Below are 22,672 nucleotides of genomic sequence, written 5' to 3' on the forward strand. Positions count from 1 at the left end.
GGACTCTCAAGAGTCTTCTCCAACACCACAGTTCAAACTTGGTCTACTGGAGAAGGGAATGGCAAACCACTTCAGTATTCTTGCCTTGAGAACCCCATGAACAGTATGAAAAGGCAATATGCTAGGATACCAAAAGAGGAACTCCCCAGGTCATTAGGTGCCCAATATGCTACTGGAGATCAGAGGAGAAATAACTCCAGAAAGAACGAAGGGATGGAACCAAAGCAAAAACAATACCCAGTTGTGGATGTGACTGGTGATAGAAGCAAGGTTGGATGCTGTAAAGAGCAATATTGCATAGGAACCTGGAATGTCAGGTCCATGAATCAAGGCAAATTGGAAGTGGTCAAACGAGAGATGGCAAGAGTGAACATCAACATTCTAGGAATCAGTGAACTAAAATGGACTGGAATGGGTGACTTTAACTCAGATGACCATTATATCTACTACTGCGGGCAGGAATCCCTCAGAAGAAATGGAGTAGCCATCATGGTCAACAAAAGAGTCTGAAATGCAGTACTTGGATGCAATCTCAAAAATGACAGAATGATCTCTGTTCATCTCCAAGGCAAACCATTCAATATCACAGTTATACAAGTCTATGCCCCAACCAGTTATGCTGAAGAAGCTGAAGTTGAACGGTTCTATGAAGACCTACAAGACCTTTTAGAACTAACACCCAAAAAAGATGTCCTTTTCATTATAGGGGACTGGAATGCAAAAGTAGGAAGTCAAGAAACACCTGGAGTAACAGGCAAATTTGGCCTTGGAATGCGGAATGAAGCAGGGCAAAGACTAATAGAGTTTTGCCAAGAAAATGCACTGGTCATAGCAAACACCCTCTTCCAACAACAGAAGAGAAGACTCTACACATGGACATCACCAGATGGTCAACACCGAAATCAGATTGATTATATTCTTTGCTGCCAAAGATGGAGAAGCTGTATACAGTCAACAAAAACAAGACCAGGAGCTGACTGTGGCTCAGATCATGAACTTCTTATTACCAAATTCAGACTTAAATTGAATAAAGTAGGCAAAACCGCTAGACCATTCAGGTATGACCTAAATCAAATCCCTTATGATTATACAGTGGAAGTGAGAAATAGATTTAAGGGCCTAGATCTGATAGATAGAGTGCCTGATGAACTATGGACAGAGGTTCGTGACATTGTACAGGAGACAGGGATCAAGACCATCCCCATGGAAAAATAAGGACTATTGAGAGCAAAATAGAAGATGGGGAAAAGGGAAAGAATGTAGTATTAAATAATAAATATTGTTTGAAAGTTGATGTACCAAGAAATATCAGATTTCAGTTTAGTGATGTTTACTTTGTCTTAAATGGCAATTATAATTATAAGAGACCTAAAGAGCAGAAATTGTTCAAAAGGAGTTCCTTTAGGTGTGGGGGCTAACGGTAGGTGTAGGAGAAGGGAGATTTTAGATTTTTCATTTTAGATCTTATTGTTTAGTGATCTTATTGCTTTTAGCCATTTGCCAGCAAAAATACCACAATGGTAACTCCTGAGCTCTCTACTGAAAAGCCTCATTTTTTAAAAGTTCAGTCTTCCCTTGACTTTCGTTAATTGTTGCACTTGTAAAAATACTGTATTAGGTATAAAAACTTTGTTTTTATTTGTAAAATAGGATTGGATTCTAGCTTTGATAACTATAAACAGAACTGTGACCTATCTGTATGTCCAGTAGGACAATTAAAAGTCACGCATGATGTGGGGTCATTTTTAGGGTGAGAGGTTCTCCCAGACAGGACATCTGGCTTCCCTGGAAATGCCCAATGGATGCTGCTGGTATCTCCCTGTGATAACCCAAAACTTCTCCCACCCCCAAATTTCCAAAATGTCCTCCACAGAGTTGATATCGCCAACTTGGAGAACCACTCCTTAGAGGAGAATAAAGGGAACCAATATTTTTCCAAGAATAAGATTAAGAGTATGCCTATCTTTCATCACCTTATCTGTATAATATCTTGTGAGGAAAATATTATTTTACTTATTTATAACATGAGAAAAAGTAAGGTACTACATAATGGACATCTAAAAAATTTACTCTTTTATTTAATCATTCAACAAATGGGCCAGGAATCATTCTAGGTTCCCCAGATACAGTAATAAAAAGAGAGATGGGGATTTCCCTGGTGGTCCAGCAGTGAAGACTGTGCTTTCACTGTGAGGGGCTCACGTTCAGCCCTGGTTGGGGAACTGAGGTCCCACAAGCCGCCTGGTGCAGACAGAAAAGAAAGAAAGATGCAGTCTCATTTCTGGAGCCCACATGCACGTTGGGGAAACTGACACTAAATGAGTCAGTAACAAATAAAGTGAAGCTGGAAAGTGATAAACTCTTGTCAGTAGCCAGACTTGATATTCCTCGTTTCGAAAGGCAGCAGGTGCCACTTCTTGGAACAAGGGGGAAAGATCTTTTGTGTTTAACACTTGCTTAAGTAAGTAAAGTTGCTCAGTCGTGTCCAACTCTTTGCAACCCCATGGACTGTATCCTACCAGGCTCCTCTGTCCATGGGATTTTCCAGGCAAGAGTACTGGAGTGGGTTGCCATTTCCTTCTCCAGGAACACTTGTTTAATTGTAGGTCAAATGTTTTAAGCACCTTGAAATACTCAAAAAATATCTCATTCTAAATAATAACAGAATTTGCATAATTAGGGATGGATACACGCCAAAGAATCAATGCTTTTGAACTGTGGTGTAGGAGAAGACTCTTGAGAGTCCCTTGGACTGCAAGGAGATCCAATCAGTCCATCATAAAGGAGATCCTGGGTGTTCTTTGGAAGGACTGATGCTGAAGCTGAAACTCCAATACTTTGGCTATCTCATGCGAAGAGTTGACTCATTGGAAAAGACCCTGATCCTGGGAGGGATTGGAGGCAGGAGGAGAAGGGGACGACAGAGAACGAGATGGTTGGATGGCATCACCGACTCGATGGACATGAGTTTGATTGAACTCCAGGCGTGCTGCAGTTCATGGGGTCGCAAAGAGTCCGACACGACTGAGCAACTGAACTAAACTGATGGACACACAAATCTATATACATAGTTTATATATATTAGACGGATATATTTCAGAAGAAAACATATATTAGATGGCTATATTGCAGGAAAGGAAATAAACTTAAAAGTAAGTTCCATAAGAAGAAGAGCAGAGCTTTGAAATGTCCTCTGCCCTCCTGCATGCTAAGTCACTTCAGTCGTGTCCGGCTCTTTGCGACCCCATGGACTGTAGCCCGCCAGGCTCCTCTGTGCATGGGATTCTCCAGGCAAGAATGCTGGAGTGGGTTGCCATGCCCTCCTCCAGGGGATCTGCCCCACCCGGGGATGGAACCCGGGTCTCTCTCTTACAGCTCCTGCAGTGACAGGTGGGCTCTTTACCTAGCGTTACCTGAGAAGCCCTACATGTTTTATACTGTCCTATAAAAAAGTTTATGAGCATAGTCGGAGGTGAGTTCCGTGCACAATCCTGCAAATCCCTGAACACTTTTGAAATAGGAGGAGAAATATACCATAAGCGTTAAAAGGTGTCACTGAGGCTACCGTAACAGCAGTCTCGGCTCTGGGAGAATTCACCTCAGTTATTCTCGCTGAGCCAATTAAGCACCTGCAGAGCAGGGCCTGAGGGCCGGGGCTGCCCACAAGCTGCCCTGGGAGCCGCGCCCCACCACTCTCGGCCAGAGGAGGAAGCTACGCGACGCCCAGGGAGACGAAGAGGCGGCCATTCTAACTGGGAAAGCAAGAGCCGCTTCCACGGAAGTGCTAAAAAGTAATGCTTTTTAGGGCTTCGTTTACTTTTATTTTCAGATTTTCCCCCCTAGGGTAGTAAATCGTTCTCCTTTATTTGTGGCACAAAAGATTGAAAAAAGAAAACCCTATCTTAGCCGTGCTCTGGGGTTAATGTTACCTTTTTCCCTCTATTTTATGTTAAGAAAAATGTCAGACGTTAACCTATAGTAATTAAAATACAAAACCATAAATAGGAAGTTGGTTTTCGAAGGAAAATTATATATTGCCATTAAAGCTTATTTCCAAAAAAACACAAAACTGTATTATGCCTTTCAGTGGAACCACAGAGTATGATCCATTTCAAAGAAACAAACTTAACATTTAAATGATCCACATACACAAAAATCACCCAGTGTTCGTTAAAATAAAAAATCTTTAACCTTTTGATGTTATAATCACCTTGAACTTAACTCCTTTTTCAAGGTCTTGCATAGCCCACAGGCAAATGCAAAAAAATTCTGATGGATGGGTGGGAGGATTTTTCCTTCCAAAGAAAGGGTGGATCCAGAAAACACCCCTCTTTCCAGTCAAATGTTACTGGTCTTGATATCATATATCTTTTGTATACGCTTTTTTCTTTTCAGAGCTTTCATATAAACTGAATTTTCCAGATATGTTATTATTGTAATATATACTGAAGAAAAATTGTATTAGTCTTATTTCCAACTTTATAAAGATGTGATTTCCACTTTGCTACACCATGCACCATCCGTGGGTGCCCCTGCTGTTTATAGCAGACAAATGTGAACAGGACACCCAGCTCATCAGCACCCATCCCTACCACGTGTGGTGATGCTACCCGCGAGCGCCAGGACCCGGCTTCTTCCTTCTGTCTTCCTGGGGAGTTACCCACCGCAGCGCACGTGTGCCCAGTCATTTATGTCTCTAAACACCAATGTATTTACTATACATTGTTTTCTTTATGGGCTTGCCTGGTGGCTCAGCGGTAAAGAATCTGCCTGCAACGCAAGGGATGCAGGTTCGATCCCTGGGTCAAGAAGATCCCCTGGAGGAGGAAATGGCAACCCACTCCAGCATTTCTTGCCTGGAAAATTCCATGGGCAGAGGAACCTGGCGGGCTAGAGTCCATGGGGTCTCAGAGTCAGATATGACTGAGCATGCACGCACCGTGCCACAGAGTTAACCGACTGGACATCACATAAGCACATACGTGAATTATGTCCATTTTAAAAAGCTGGTAAGAGACATGTTAATTCAGTGCAGTCAGAGATTAGGTTTTATATACACATATATATCTTCTTTATTTATCTATTCATCTGTTGATGGACCCTTAGTTTGCTTCCATGTCTCAGCTATTGTAAATAATGCTGCTACGAACATAGGACAATATCTTTTTGAATTCATGTTTTCATTTTCTTTGGGAACTATCCATAACTGGAATGGCTGGATTGTATGATCATTGTATCTTTAATTTTTTTTGAGGAAATCTCAATCCTTTTTTCCATAGTGGTTGTTCCATCTTACAGTCCCACCAACAGAGCATGAGGGCTCCCTTTTCTCCACATTCTCACCAACTCTCGTTTTTTCTTGCCTCTCTGATAATAACCATCCTGACAGGTGTGAGGTGATATCTCTTTGTGGTTGTGATTTGCATTTTCCTGATGATTAGTGATGTTGAGCATCTTTTCATATGCCTGTTGGCCATCTGTATGTCTTCTTTGGGAAAATGTCTCTTCAGATCCTTTGCCTTTTAAAAATATTGAGTTCTTTATGTATTTTGGATATTAACTTGTTAGCTATATCATTCGCAAATATCTTCTCCCCTTCAACAGGTTGCCTTTACACTTGTTGACAGTTTTGTTCCCTGTACAAAAGTTTTTTTAATTTGGTTAGGTACATCTGTTTAATTTTCCTTCTGTTGTCCTTGTCTGAGGAACAGACGAAAAACTATTGCTAAGATCAATGTCAAAGAAAGCACTGCCTATGTTTTCTTACAGATGTTTTATGGTTATAGGTTTTACAGTTAAGTCTTTAATCCATTTTGAATTCATTTTTGTATATGGCCTGAGAAAGAAGTTCAGTTTCTTTTTGCTGTTTTCCATGTAAGCTATCCAGTTTTCCCAGCACCACTTATCAAAGAGACTATCTTTTCCCCTACTGTATATTCTTGGCTCTTTTGTTATAGATTAATTGATTGTATAAATATGGATTCATTTTTGGACTCTATTCTGATCTGCTGATCTATGATCTATCTGTGTGCCAGTACCATACTCCTTAGGTTACTGTAGCTTTGTAGTATAGCTTAAAAATAGGGAGCATGAACCCTCCAGCTTGTACTTTATTAATATTCCTTTCGCTTTTCGAGATTGTGATTCCATACAGTCTTAGGATTATTACTTCTAGTTCTGTGAAAAACGCCATTGGTATTTCAATAGCCTGTCTGTGAGCTTTTAAATTATCTGCTCAGAGTCCATTATTAGGGACAACAGAGTCGTCATATGAGACTTATTAAACAAGACAGAGGCGTAAAGAGATTTCTCTCGTGACCACAAATTCCACCCAAATCCCACTCAGCCATCTGCAAACAAATACTGCTGATTATAAAAGAATCGGGAAGGAGGACACAGATGGCTAACGAGAAACCATCCTTATGATCAGAAAAGGAATGTGGACTCCCAGTACTGCTGACTGTGAGTTTGTATCATTGATACATTAGAAAGAACAGCCACTAATTTATAATAATTGCTACCTTTTCCTAAATAACTTGTAATATTCTGTTGTATATAACCCCCTTATGTTTTAATGGAACTCTATCACCACAATAATTATTTTATTTAAAATATTTACATGTATCTATTTGCACCCTATACTTTTTGATCTCAGGAGAGAAAAATGCAGGCTTTTAAAATATCCATTGAGTTTTGCTAATTTTTTGGCCCTGCATAAATACTGTTTTAATTCCCTCTGCTCATCCTGACATTCAGTGCACACTTTCAGTTAGAAACACAGAACCTCTAATGGGTAGATAACGCCTGATGCGTTTATGGGTCCCACTGAGACACGGGCAAGCCCTAGAGCCGTATACCCTGTCTGTGCAAATAGAGTCTAATACTGCGGACTTCATCATGGCCTGTGCCTTGCTGCATTCTCTTACAGAGTCGCAAAGAGTCAGACACAACGGAGCGACTTTCAGGGTTACTTTCACTTTTCACAAAACAAAACACAGACTCAAAGATCTAGAGATCAGACTTGTGGTTGCCAAGGGAGAGGCGGTTTGGGGAAGGAGAGAGTGAGAGTTTGGGATCAGCAGATGTAAACTATTTAGGACGGATAAACAAGGTCCTCCTACTGTACAAGCACAGGGAACTATATTCAATATCCTGTGATAAACCATAATGGAAAAGAAAAGAAAAAGATGTCAATATATGGATTAGAAAGGGACACAACTCAGTCCACAGCACTGTGACAAAGTGTGTCAAACTGTACGTGTTAACTATGCCCAGCTTACTGTACGTCAACTGCTGCTGCTGCTGCTAAGTTGCTTCAGTTGTGTCCGACTCTGTGCAATCCCATAGACGGCAGCCCACCAGGCTCCCCCCTCCCTGGTATTCTCCAGGCAAGAACCCTGGAGTGGGTTGCCATTTTCTTCTCCAATGTGTGCATGCATGCTAAGTTGCTTGAGTCGTGTCTGACTCTGTGCCACCCCATGGTCAGCAGCCCACCAGGCTCCTCTGTCCACAGGATTCTCTAGGCAAGAACACTGGAGTGGATTGCCATTTCCTTCTCCATATACAAACATAAATACTCATATATATAGTCACGTTCGACTTCACTTTTAACCCTTGACTCCTCCCCTAGTTTGGATTAAGAGGAACTCCCTCTTACGTGGCGTGAGACCACCCCAGTTATCCTCAGCTCCATCTAAAGGATCTGGGAATTCACTTTTTTTTTTCCAAACCAGCACTCATGGCTCCACCATCATCATCTGCCTCATGGGGGCTGATGTTATAATGCCCTTAATCTATTAAAAGACCCACATGAATTATCCTAACCAGAGAACTTATCCAGGTCAGATCTAAATTGGAAAGGACTCTGGAACAATAGGCACAAGCCAAGACCACCTGAGGAACGTGGGGATGTATGGTCTCCCTCATTAGCCCAGTTGAGCTCAGTTGTCACCAAAGTTTCAGGCCACCTCTCATCTCCTAAGCCACAGTCCTCGGATCTACGGACCCTTGGTGTGATGTGCAAAGGCCTCCCACCCACTTCCAGTTCCTAAAATTCTCTTACTGTGCCTCGGGCTTTACCAGACCACCATGGGGAAAATCCCTGGTGTGGTCCCCTCTTCTCCCAATGTTTCCTTCATTTTCTTGTTTCTTCCTGAGGACACAGCTTGCCCTGCAGCCTTCTTGAGTGGTGCTGGGTTTTCTCCCATGGTCCTTCCACCACTGGGCCAAGAATTGGTTTCCTCACTGTTTCTCATGAGTTCTCCCAGAACTTTCTCCTTTTCTCCCATAAAGAACTTCCCAGCTTTGAATCTCACATCACCAGACTCCCCCATCCTCTTCCTTCCTTGTGTCAGGCTCCCTGACTCTGTGTAATCGCTCTCATTTCTGGTTGATTTTAGCTCCTGGCTCATTGCTACATCCTCACACAACTCATGCCTTCATTGTTGGAGACTTAAATCCACATAGAAGATCAGCTTCTTGAACTTTTCTCCTTCCGCCACCTCACGCTCCACGCCACCTCCGTCATGACTAGTGATGCAACGCTGAAGCGTCATATGACCCAACAATCCCAATTCTGGGCTTATATCTGAAGGGATGAATCCGGATGTAAACAAGATACCCACACTCCTATGCTCACTGAAGCACTGTTCACCATAGCCTCGATGTGGAAACCAGCTAACATCCATCAGCAGATGAACAGATAAAGAAGATGTGGAGTGTGTGTACAATGGAATATTGCTCAGCCGTGAGAAAGAAGGAAATCCTGTCCTTTGCAACAACATGGAGGGGCCTTGAACATGATGCTGAGTGAAATAAGTCAGGGAAGGGCAAGGACTGCAAAGCACCACTCATATGTAAAATCTAAAAGTCAAACTCATAGAAACAGAGAGTAGGAAAGTGGCTTCCAGGGGCTTGGGGTGGGGGTGGGGGACAATAGGGAGAGGTTGCTTAAAGGGTATAAACTTTCCACTGTAAGTGAGTAAAATCTGAGTGAAAGTGAAAGTTACGTCCTACTCTTTGTGACCCCATAGACTATACAAGGAACTCTCCCGGGGAGAATTCCCGGGGATCGAACCCAAGTCTCCTGCATTGCAGGCAGATTCTTTCCCAGCTGGGCCACCAGGGAAGCCCAAGAATACTGGAGTGGGTAGCCTATCCCTCTCCAGTGGATCTTCCCAACCCAGGAATTGAACCAGGGTCTCATGCACTGCAGCTGGGATTCTTTACCAGCTGGACCACCAGAAATGAAGCTCTGATGGAAAACATGGTGACTATTTAATAACATGATATTACATAATTGAAATTTGCTGAGAATTTAAATATTACACACCCCAAAAGATAAACATGTGAGGTGATGGGTGTGTTCATTAACTAGATGATAGGAATCTTTTACAGTGTATATCAAATCCCCACAAGTAGACTTTAAATATCTTATAATTTTATTGGTCAGTTATTCTACAATAAAGCTGACCACCCCACCCCCCGCCCGGCCAAAAAAAAAAAGAGGCTGAGGCTGGAATACTCCTCTTGGTGGGAGAGGAAGCCTGGATCTAAGGAGGAATAGAAAATCGGGGCCACTGTTTGCCATCAGCCTACTGTCTCCCTCTACAGCTCTGATTTTCCAGCCTTCCACAGCACCACCTACACGCCATCGAGCCCACCTTTCCAGGGTAACTTCACCTTCTCGTGTCCTCGCTCCCCTCCCATCTAGCCTTCACCCAGTGGCCGATCATCATTTGCTTTGCATTCACCCTCAACTCCATGCTGGTGTCTTCAGTTAGATGATGGCTTGTCCAAATCACGGCTCTAGGGATGGAAGGTTCTATCCACCTCCCTGTGAACCCCACACCTAAGGCTCTGTTGATGAAGTGACGGGAGACCAACCACGCAAGGACTCTGAATTTTATGTCTTTGAAGACCATGAAGCTCATGAAGGTCCATATGCGGCTGGCATCACTCACACATCCCTAATGCATTCACTTTGATCTCCCAGATAATTATCTCATACCTTCTCTCTCCTCAAACCTCCAACACCAGCTCTCTTATGCTCACTCTCAGCTGGTGACTTGCTGTTTCAGAGAAGTAACAACGGAAGCAGTGAGAATTTCCTTACCCCACCTGCCGCCTCCCAGCATCTTTGTTTCCTTGTATTACCACTTGCCTGGGAACCATGCCGTCTGCTTCCACCCTGGACTCCATTCCTTCTCTATCCTCTCCTACCACACATGTATCCTGCTATATTAGGTCATTCTCATCATCAGTAAAGATCTTTGGAAAAGAAAAACTTCAAAGAATCCCACTTTTCTCCCCAGTGACCCCACTGTGTCTCCTCTCCTGTTTGTAGCAAAGTCTCGAAGGTTGATTGGGTGTCCCCATCTCTGCAGGCCTGTCCTCCTCTTCTCTAATCACTCCATCTTACTTCACGTCTAAGAAGCTTTGGGGACAGGCAACACTTCCTCCTTGAAAGCTTCTGTTTGCTTGTCTGTCTGAACACCACTCTTCCTTCCCATCACACCCAGGGGCACCTTCTCAGTCTTACTTGCCAGTTCCTCCACAACCTTTTAACCTCACAGGATGCCCCAAGGCTCAGTTTTTGCATCACAGTTTTTCACTCACTAGCTTGGAAAACTCATTGGTCTCCTACTTGTCAGCACCATTTACATGCTTATGAGCACCAAATTCATCTTTTTTTGGCTTGGCCAGAAATGTAATTTTATCAGTATTTTAACTGTATTTATCAGGTGCACTGTCTAGAGTGCTTGATTTTTCTTTGCATGATGACAAACACCTTTATTCAAATTTGGAGAAAACACCTGATCATGAATCATTCTGATGGCTACATGAGCATATTTCCTGGTGTTAATAATATTCCTGTCCAGTGAGGTCACAAAGACCGTCTCTGCTACTATGCACTTGATGAAAATTCTGTGGACTTGGTAACTAGGATGCCCAAAGAAAGGGAATAACTATGACCCCAAACTGATATCCTTAGCCTGCATTTATCCTTTAGACTTCCTCTTAGAACCATAAGAGGCCTTTCAAATTTAACACGTCCGGAACCAGCTCCTGGTCTCCTCCAAACCAGCCTTCCCACAGCACTTCCCACCTCAGTTAATGGCAATTCCATCCTTGACATTTCTCCAGCCAAAAATCTGGAAATCATCCTAGACTCCCCTCTTTCACTCACACCCACATGTGATCTATCAGCAAGTCCTCCAGGGTCTACCTTCAAAATATACTCCAATTCCAATTTTTCTCATCAGCTTGATCCCAGCCACCATCATCTTCTGCCTGGATTATTTCTTAAAAAACTCCCAGCTGAACTTCCTGCTTCTGTCTTTGCCCCCGCTGCAGACCACTCTCAACCCAGCAGCCAAAATGATCGTCCTGTAACATAAGTCATTTCACGTCACTGCTCAGCTCAAAATGTCTAATGTCTCTCTGCCTCACTTGAAACGAAAAGACAGGTCCTTACAATGGCCTACAGCCCTCGTAAGATCTACTGCCTCTTGGGTCCCATCCCTTAATCCTCCTTTTTCTTATTCTGCACCATCTACACCGACCTTCTTATTGTTCCTCAAATACAACAAGCACATCCACGTGTGACAGAGTGAAAAATAGCCTCAGAGATATTTGGGTCTTTGGAACCTATGGATGTGATCTTATATGGCAAAGTGATGACCCATGTGATTAAGGATTTGGAGATGAGAAGATGACCCTGGGAAAGCCAGGTGAGCCTCAAAGGCAATCACATGCCATCACATGGAGTCTTCTAAGAGGGAGATTGGGCTGACACACAGACAAAGAGAAGGCAATTGAAGGAGGAGCAGGGGGAGATTTGAAGATGCTGGACTTAGGATGAGAGTGACGTAGCTGAAGCAGAGAAGGCCAAACACCACCCCCCACCCCGAAGCTGGAAAAGCAAGAAAGCATCTCCCCTGCAGCTTCTGGAGGAAGCATGGCCCTGCCCACTCTTGGATTTCAGCCCATCGATACTGATGTTGGATGCCAGGCCTCCAGAATAATTAGAATACGTATCTGTTGTCTTAAACAAACAAGTCTGTGGTCCTTTGTTATCACAGCCATGGCGATCAGTAGGCTGATCTCTGGATCTTCCCACTGGATGCGTCTTCTGCCCAGGATGGCCTTCCACTAAGCATCGGCTCTGCTAGCTCCCCACCTCCTCTGTCTTCACTCAAATATTTATAATCTCCACCCTATTCAAAACCCATATCACACACTCACACACATACACACACATTCTGGACTCACCATCTCCCTGAACTTTTTTCATTTCCTTATTTCATTGGAAAAGACCCTGATGCTGGGAAAGATTGAGGGCAGGAGAAGGGGACGACAGAGGATGAGATGGCTGGATGGCATCACTGACTCAATGGACATGAGTTTGAGTGAACTCTGGTAGATAGTGAAGGACAAGGAAGCCTGGTGTGCTGCAGTCCATGGGTCAGAAAGAGCACGACTAAGTGACTAAACAACAAATTTTCATACATTCTATGTATTTATTTTTATCACATCTTCCTGTCCCCAAAATGTCAGCACTGTGAGAACAAGGATGTTTTTCTATCGTATTCTCTGCATATCATGAGCACATAGAACAGTGTGTGACACAGAGGAGATGCTTGACAAATACTTACTGAGTGACCCTGAGGAACTTCATTTCACACCAACTGAGGAGAAAAACAGGTCTCCCACAGCCCTCAAAATCATGTTCCGACTCCGAGACCTCAGTCGTCACTTGTTCTAATGACATGTGCAAATCTGGACTCACAGAGAGCTTGGTTTAAAAGTGAAAGTCACTCAGTCGTATCTGACTCTTTGTGACCCCATGGACTACACAGCCCATGGAGTTCTCCAGGCCAGAATTCTGGATAGCCTTTCCCTTCTCCAGGGGATCTTCCCAACGCAGGGGTCAAACCCAGGTCTCCCTCATTGCAGGCAGATTCTTTACCAGTTGAGCAACAAGGGAAGCCCAAGAAGACTAGAGCGGGCAGCCTATCCCTTCTCCAGCAGATCTTCCTGACCCAGGAATCAAACTGGGGTCTCCTGCATCGCAAGCAGATTCTTCACCAACTGAGCTAAGCTTGGTTTAAGACTCTGTGAAAGAGATCTTCCTGGTGGTCCAGTGGCTCAGACTCCATGCTCCCTGTGCAGGGGGTTTGGGTTCAATCCCTGATTAGGGAACTAGATCCCACACGCAGCAACTGAGTTTGCACGCTGCAACTACAGACCCTGCCTGCTGCAAAAAGATTGAAGAGCCCATGTGCACAGCTAAGACTCGGCACAGCTAAATAAATAAACGTGACTATATTTTTAGAAGACGCCCTGAGGAAGTTCAGATAAAGACAGAGAGCCTATGCAGCAGACAGCATGAGGCAGCCTGGGGTGCTCCCTAACTAGGTCGTGCTGGGCTTCTCTCGAGCCCAACCTTCAGGGACAGCATCAGGAAGTCAGAAGTTTCTAGAAGAGCCCTTACATAATGCTGGTGATTAGTGAGATTTGGGAACCACTCGGTTTTTCCCTGCCCACAGATTTTGAAATGCATGGAAGAATGTTCTGCTTTTTGTGATTAGCTGCAAATGTTTCTCAGCACATTATACATGCACTGGTTTTCTGCTCCCTGAAACAATCACAGCTGCTGCTTGCCACGTGTGTCCCTAGGTAGGATCATTCTCTGCGCCATCAGACCTTAGGCTACCATGGAGACGCGTCAACATTCAACATCACCGAAGTGGGAGACCCCCTTCCTGCCCTGAAAACATCTCCAGCTTGCTCCCAAGCTCTCTTGAAACTGATCACACTGGTGCGTCACGCGTAAGGGGAGCTCCACGTTCTGTGGTGAGGGGAAAGCTTGCTCTAAACAGCAGCTGAGTTTTCAGATTTACATTCGTCACTTTTTAACACATGAGAATAAATTCAAAATTATAAAATGACCCATTCCGCATAGACTAACTCTGACCCATGACTCTGTCAGCCCAGCTTTTGGCCTTCACTTCAGCTCTCTCACCAACAGGAAGAGTGTAGGGCCTTCCTTCCATTTTCTAAGTCATCACTGTCTTCACGGAGAAGGGAAGAGACTACTCCTGGGTCATAAGGTTCATGGCATCCAGTGCCTGCATAGCAAACAGAAGAGGAAAGATGGAAACCGTGACAGATTTTCTTTTCTTTGGCTCCAAAATCACTGTGGACAGAGACTGCAGACATGAAATTAAAAGACACTTGCTCCTTGGAGGGAACACTGCGACAAAGCTGGACAGCATGTTAAAAGACAGAGACATCACCTTTCTGACAAAGGTCCACGGAGGCAAAGCTGTGGTTTTTCCAGTAGTCATGTACGGATGTGAAAGTTGGACCATAAAGAAGGCTGAGGGCCAAGGAATTTTGGACTGTGGTGCTGGAGAAGACTCCTGGGAGTCCCTTGGGCGGCAAGGAGATCAAACCAGTCAATTCTGAGGGAAATCAACCTTGACTATTCATTGGAAGGACTGATGCTGAAGATGAAGCTTCAATACTTTGGCCACCTGATACAAAGAGCTGACTCACTGGAAAAAAACCCTGATGGTGGGAAAGATTGAAGGCAGGAGGGAAAGGGGATGACAGAGGATGAGATGGTTGGATGGCATCACCGACTCACTGGACATGAGTTTAAACAAACTCCAGGAGATGGTGAGGACAGGGTAGCCTGGCATGTGTGCTTCTGTCCGCGGGGTGGCAAAGAGTCAACTTAGCAACTGAACAACAGCAACAGCTTATATTTACTGAAGGCTTACAGTGCGCCAAGTATAATGCCTAGTGTTTGCAATATGTAATTTAACCCCATGTGATAGGCATTGCTATTATTGCTAGTATTCTCTCCATTTTACTGCGGAAGAAACTACGGCATAGACAGATTAAATCTCGAGCCTGAGCTCACACTGCCCAGAAGTGACAGATCCAAGGTTCTGCTCCAGCCTGTTTGACTGTCAATCACTTGACTGAATTTCCTTGCTGTGATGTACATTCAATCAAGGATGTTGTAGCTTTCAAACCATTTCTCTTAAAGAGATGTTGTCCTGAAAATGGAGAAGAGGGCTAATTCTTCTTTATTCAACTTGGGTGTACTTCAAGAGAAATGCCAAGGGTCTGGGAACACAGAGAGGAAAGGGGGCTTTAAAGGAAAAACAGACCACAGCCATAAAGAGTCAGATGGCCAACATCTGGCGGGCTTGTGGTCGGGCTGCGTGGGCTGCTGTGTGAATTACAAAGGCATGACAAATTTTCTACTCTGCTCTAATTTGGCTCAGCCAGCCTGCCTTCAGCGTTTTTGGCAACCCTTCCCGCACTTGAGCTAAGATGCCCTTCATGACGCAGTGTGTGGCTCAGGATTATCAAGCAGGCTTTCTGTTTTCTTTCCCACCTCACTTTGTTTATGTCCTGCAGGGGAGGGGCCTCCTAATGTCTGATGGCTCTTTACATCATATCCGCTGCCGGCTACATGGAATGCCACTTTGTGGAAACCTCTGCAGCTATGCGGGGATTTATGGTTTGAGTCTGGTTCTGTGAGATACCTACACCTCACCTAGCTTGCCTGTCTGGGATCCGCTGAAGGCTTACAGACTCTTCATGAGGTTTTCAGATTTTTTTCAGGTGGAGCACTTCTAAAGTCTTTATGGAATTTGTTACACTATTGCTTCTGTCTCCTGTTTCGGTTTTTTGGCCCTAAGGTATGTGGGATCTCAGCTCCCCACCCAGGGATGGAACCCACACCCGCTGCATCGGAAGGCAAAGTCTTAACCACTGGACCACCAGGGAAATCCTTCCATGAGGTTATGGATCCAGGTTGCCTGCTCTGCACTGACATCCCTTCAACTCACAAGCGGGATAGACTCCCACTAGCAATTTAAGATGTCACAGCAGGTTTTAAAGGGTTGGCCAGAAAGTTCGTTTGGGTTTTTCACCAGGTGACGCAGTGGCAAAGAATCTGCATGCCAAGGAAGGGGACTCAGATTCAATCCCCAGATCAGGAAGATCCCCTGGAAGAGGAAATGGCAACCCCCTCCAGTATTCTCACCTGGGAAATCCTGGGGACAGAGAGGAGCCTCCAGGGCTACAGTCCATGGGATCACAAAGAGTCAGACCCAACTAGGTAACTGAGCAGAAGCAGGATAAAAGGTGAAGCGCGGGGTTTTTTAAATTATTGCTCTTGTTTTTAATTTCTACTTAAGAAATAATTCACGTGGTCATGTGGCACGAAACAAAACTGCAGAGACACTAACGCTGAGTCACATGGTAAGGCCACACAATGTACCGAGCACATGTGTTATCACATGTAACACATGTGAGGCAACCCTGTAAGTGAGGGGGTCTTGCTACACACGTTACAGATGTGAGAAGTGAGCACAGAGAGGAAGCTAACTCCCTCGGGGCCACATTACTATGAAGAGGGACAGACCGCTTGATGGTCTGAGTCTGTCTTACGTGAAAATCACCAAGTTTAACACTGTGTTCTGTAGATAATGAAAGAGAACACTTTGGACTACGCTGGATCAGCAGCGGGTTAATTCTTTGAGAATCTGGACAAAGGCAATAAGGGAAAACAGGGAGAAAAGTTATGAGCAGCACCTTCCTCCCTAGAAGAATAAAAAATAGCGTTGAAGAAGGCAACTCACAAAGAAACAGGAGACACAGCTCTAATCCCAACACCACCAAACAGAGCTTCTACTGACGTGAACTGGGAAAACTGGTTCCGTTCCGACAGACCTAGGTGATTAAATGAGTTCAATTCTCCTCCACACTTAGGACGGTGAGTCAGCTTGCAGCTACAGAGACAGTGTTCCGTTTACAAAGAGGAGACCCCAAATCTGTTCTATGTGAACAGTCAACTAGACTCTCCTCAGATGTCCTCCAGCTCCACCACTTCCTGTTGTTGTTCAGTCAGTTGAGTTCAGTCGCTCAGTTGTGTCCGACTCTGTGACGCCCTGGACTGCAGCACGCCAGGCTTCTCTGTCCGTCACCAATTCCCGGAGCTTGCTCAAACTCATGTACCTGGAGTGGGTGATGCCATCCAACCGCCTCATCCTTTGTGGTCCCCTTCTCCTCCTGCCTTCAATCTTTCCCAGCATCAGGGTCTTTTCCAATAAGTCAGCTCTTCACATTGAGTGGTCAATGTGAAAGTATTGGAGCTTCTGCTTCAGCATCAGTCCTTTCAGGAAATATTCAGGACTGATCTCCTTTAGGATGGACTGGTTTGATCTCCTTGCAGTCCAAGGAACTTGCAAGAGTCTTCTCCAACAACACAGTTCAAAAGCATCAATTCTTGGGCACTCAGACTTCTTTATGGTCCAACTCTCACATCCATACATGACTACTGGAAAAATCATAGCTTGAACTATATAGACCTTTGTTGGCAAAGTGATGTCTCTGCTTTTTAATATGCTGTCTAGGTTTGTCATAGCTTTGCTTCCAAGGAGAAATCGTCTTTTAATTTCATGCCCACAGTCACCATACACACACTTCCTAAATGCGTTTATAACATTATCTCAGTGTGCATCCTTAGGACTCTCTTCTGAACGGCTCACTCTGAGCCACCATCACAGCTCAAGCTCAGGCTGTAACTTTTGTCTTATATGCACTTTGCTTTCAGAGATAGCTCACAACTCCCTTGTCAAAAGGATCCTGTATTTTCTCTCAATCAAAGAAACTCTGGAGCAAAAGGAAATGGAATGTATGGTTTTGTCATCCCTCAGTATCTAAGCCCCTCCTTCCCTGCATTTGAGCGTCATTATTCACCAAGCACCAGCCTCCACCATAGCCCAGCATCTGGGGATTTAACAACGGGAGTGGGCTGGAAAGGTGGAGTGATGAGGGCGTGATACAGCTGTTCTCAGTCCAACCTTGCCCTGGAGCTCTAGAAGCCTCTTCAGGTACCTCCACAATCAGCCTATTCCTGAATTATTTTTCAGCGAAGAAGTATAGAAGAGAGTGGGGGAAACAGAGGGGATGAAAAAGCCAGCTGGAATCTGACCTGGGAATCCATCAGGAAACATCATGGTTTCCTCAGGCTGAGAAGAAGACAAAACATAAACTGTAGGGGTGACTGACTGTTGAGATACAGGTTTATAGAAGCAGTGAGATCCTTCCCTAAAGAGGACAGAAATTTTCAGTAAAGTGAAGACCTAAGTAGTGGAGCAAAGAAGTTATAGGCAGTTTTCACTCTCAATGTTATTCTAATATCTTAGCACAGAAAAAGAATGTGATTGCCCAGGTAACGTGGAGGGAAAACTCCAGTATCAAATGTTTCAAGAGACTTTATGTTTAATTTTTAAAAATGGTAATGAGAAAAAAGTGAGTAAAATCAACTTACTCAATGATTTTTATTAAAAAGAACAAATGACTCTAAATCTCTAACACCCATGAAATCTTTCTAAAATCTAAAGGATCTTTCTTCAATGTTATATTTCTAATGTAGGTGTTCAGTGTTCATTTTACCTGCCCATTTGTGGCTATTAATAAATTACAGAAAGAAGAACTTTATCTAGTGATAATAATGCTTTATTAAGCAAAATCAACCTACAATATCTCTTCTTACATTAAACAGAGATGCACCAGAAAATTTTATGATAACCAGTGTATGGATGCAGTCTTTTTTCTTGTTGGTTTTAACACAATATTTGCAATTATTTATACAATAAAATAGACATCTGACCCTTAGTCAAGAATTTAATTCCATAGTATAATGGGGAAAATTCAGGACTGACCTTCATTATTTAAATTTAGGTACTAGTATCTGAAACCATATTCCACTGTAAATTTTTAAAAAAGTGTTTATCAATAATTCAAGATGCACATGTATCAACCTTTTAAAGCCAAAAGTATTTTTAGTGCATGCACAAATATACAAAAATATTGGATAGATATATTTCTATATGTTCATATATATGTGTAGATAAATTATATATACTTGTATGTACTTGTACGTATGTGTGTGTGTGTGTGTGTGTGTATCAAGCTAATAAAGTATGAGAGTGGAATTATTCTTGTAAATTTATTTTCTTCTCTGTGCCTGATGCTAACTTCCTAAAATGAACACATATTACTTTTAAAATAAGAAAATGGCTATTTTAAAAACATTTTAAATAATATTTTATCTCTCATCACTAAGCTATCTTCATATTTGTTACTTAAATTATATTTTACTTACTTAAATAGCTATGTAAACACTGGTGAAGGTAAATGGCATCTGCTGTCAGAATATCTAAATATCAGATACAGTTAGTAAACAGAGAAAATGTATCTCTGACAATTCATAACATGAAAAAATGCAAAGGAAGTGACAGTTTGGGGATATCCAAAAACTGTTTAACTCTCTTGGTGGGGAATTACTGTTAACGGTGAGGCTGACTAAGATCTCTACAGTGAGGCTTAAAAAAAATAAATAATGGCCAAAATGATACACTGGCATTTAAAAACTATTTTTCCTATAAAAATAGGGCTCAGATGACCTTTGAGGATCTTTTTCAATGCGAATATTCTGAGTGTATGCATTTACATTCAAATTCAGTTTTGCAGGCTGAATGTTTTTCTAAGAAAGCAAGTTCTGAAAATATACAATCGAATGCCATTAATTCATCTTTGCTATTTATATTCTAACTTCTGAAATAAATGTAATTGGTGCTTTTTAGCATTTAAGAAATAATCTGTCAGGAAAAGATTTTGTCAAAATGCACTAGAAAACAAAATGGAGGTATGACATTCCATCACTTTGTTTTTAAAAAGTCCAGGAAGCTGAACAAAATGACCCAAGGAATTCAGTGGCTTCCTACAAAGATTACTGTCCCTCAGTTTAAGACAACCAATACTGAAGCTCAAGACAAAATGAAGAAAAATGAAAAGTATTTGAAACTGCAAGGATATAGCAAGAGATAGAAAATAAAAGAAAATATCACTTTATCTGACATGGAATTAAAATGAGTTTTATCATTCAGTGGCTCAGATGGTAAAAAATCTGCATGCAATGCAGAAGACCTAGGTTTGACCCCTGGGTCAGGAAGTTCCCCTGGAGAACAGAAAGGCCACCCACTCCAGTATTCTTGTCTGGAGAATTCCATGGACAAAGGAGACTGATGGGCTACAGTCCCTGCAGTTGCAAAGATTCAGACACAACTGAGCAACTAACACTTTTGTTATTCAAGGGACTGTCTAAACTGTAAAACTAAATCGGTGATGCTGTTTTATAAAAGCAATGTCCATGGGAATATGTTACAAACTGAATTTCGGGAAACTGTCATATTAAATGTACTAGGACAACTGACAATTTGATGTTAAACTTGTCTTATTTTTCTAAAGAATCTCAATCTTTTTCGAATGACCAGTTTTCCAAGTGCTGGGTTTCACACAGGAGCGTCCCATCACGCAGCATTATTGTAGATCTAAAAGCTCATATAAAGTCAGGTAACAATTGGCTCCTAAAGGAGCAGGATGGTTTGTGATAGCTTTTTTCACTTTTGGGATTTAGCTTTCTTAGAGGACTTCTATGGTCTTCCAGAATAGCCCCTTAATTCTACATTATTAAAGCAACCCCTGTTCAGAACCAGTATGACGTTGGGCGTTTTTACTGTTTGAGTTTGAAACTAATTCTCAGCTCTATTATTTCCATGAAAAGTAAGAAGAAGAAAAAACAGCGGACGGAGATGCTTACAATAAGCAGATTATCTGCCCCCACCACCCCGACCCCCGGTTGGATTTGTAATGCGGAATCCTTTCGCCTGCCTACAAACACAAAAAGGAAAGCCCAGACGTTTGGAAGTTTTCTGTACAGACACATCCATGTGAAACAGATTCTGCCAAGTCTCCTCACATCAAACGGAGGATTATTTCAGATAGGTCCATGTGTTACCTTTTCTAAAATATCACAACCGTAAATATTTCCAAAGGCACCCCGACCATGCAGGAGGTATGCTTTAAACTTCCTAACATCTGCAGGAGCTGAGCTGATATTATTTCCCTTTGACAGAAAACTGAGGCTCGGTGTGATGTCTGTGCTGCTAGAAGGTGACTAAACTAGCTTTACCTGCCTCCAAAAGTCATGCTGCTTCTTAAAATGTGGACTTCAGGCCCTCTGGATAAAAATCTCCTGATTTTTCTTTCTTTTTCTCTACTGATTATGCAGACTTGGCATTTGGTTACTTCTTTTTTACTGGAGTCTAGTTGCTTTACCATGTTACATTAGTTTCTGAGGTACAAAAAAGTGAGTCAGCCATATGTAAATATAAATCCCCTCCCTCCCACCTCCTTCCCCATCCCAGCCCTCCAGGCCATCACAGAGCACCAGAAAGCTCCAGATTCTTCTTAAAAGTGTGCACTCCTGCTCTCCCTCTCAGCCCCTCCCCCACCCTGACCTTGACCCCTCCTGACATACTCTTCTATGACAGGTCTTGGTTGAGGCTCTGGAATTTTTTTTCATAAGCTTCTGTTGACTGAAAGAAAATGCACAACCTAGAAGCTGAGGATTATGTTTTATCTGGCAGACCAAACTGAGGACTTAAGCCCGAGACGTAGCATCTCAGATAGCTCTGAGAGGATGCTGCAGTGAGGCAGAGAGGGCAGCCAGCGGACGTAGGAGTTTTTGCGACAAACGCCAGGTGGTTGGAACTGCAAAGGATTGCTGTTAATTAAGGAAAGCCACACATCTCAAATTAAAGAATTTAGCACTTTTCTATAAACGGGAAGATGCGGAAATCTGGGCTCAGTGAAGCCAGGCCTTTGATGGGCACCCCAGCCCTCGGGGCCAGTGCCACGAGCTTCCTCATCCCGAGTCTTCTGAGGGTGCACTTGGAGGACTGGGGGGGGGGGTGGCTGCAGTGGCCGCCGCCTTGACGACTGACATCCGGTCCCATTCTGAGCTCCCTCAGGGCTCACCGTGGGGCAACTGTGATATGATGGCTTGATGGCTGCCATGGTTTTTGTTGACCAGTACGGCAGGCAGTGGGGCTGCCCAGGTGACACTAGAGACAAAGAGCCCGCCTGCCAGTGCGGGAGATGTAAGAGGCCCTGGTTCGACCCCTGGGTCGGGAGGATCCCCTGGAGGAGGGCATGGCCACCCCTCCGGTGTTCTTGCCTAGAGAATCCCACGGACAGAGGGGCCTGGCGGGCTATGGTTCTTAGGGTCGCAAAGAGTCGGACATGACCGAAGTGTTTCAGCACACGCACATGGCAGGCAAGGTGCTTTTGCACTGATGCTCCGCATACGATTCTTCTGTACCTCAAGCTGGAGAATGACACCTTGACACACACCTTCTCCCTCAGTCTCTTGCACTGAGGAACAAATACATTTTGCTCTCTCCTCCTCTCTTTACACCCAGGGTGGCTCACAGATGTCTCTCTCTCCCTTTGCCTTCTAGGCCGTGCAGGTGAGAGAGTTCCATTTCTGAGCAGATATGAACATTGTTCCAGAAAAAAAAGCCACGGCAGTCCATTGCCCTTGGACAGCACCACCCTGAAATAGGCGGCATTGACCCAGCACCGAAAGCTCAGTGATAAAAAAAAAAGACAGAGAAAAAAAATGGAATGCTCCCTAAGAATATTTCAAAGAAACTGCCTTTTAAGTTTCCTTTCTTCTCCAATCTGCACCCAACCTCCCTGCTGTTGGCAGACTGCAGGGGGCAGGACTCACACA

The sequence above is a fragment of the Oryx dammah genome, unplaced genomic scaffold, assembly GCF_014754425.2.
Source record: "Oryx dammah isolate SB20612 unplaced genomic scaffold, SCBI_Odam_1.1 HiC_scaffold_21, whole genome shotgun sequence".
In the NCBI taxonomy this organism is placed as follows: domain Eukaryota; kingdom Metazoa; phylum Chordata; class Mammalia; order Artiodactyla; family Bovidae; genus Oryx; species Oryx dammah.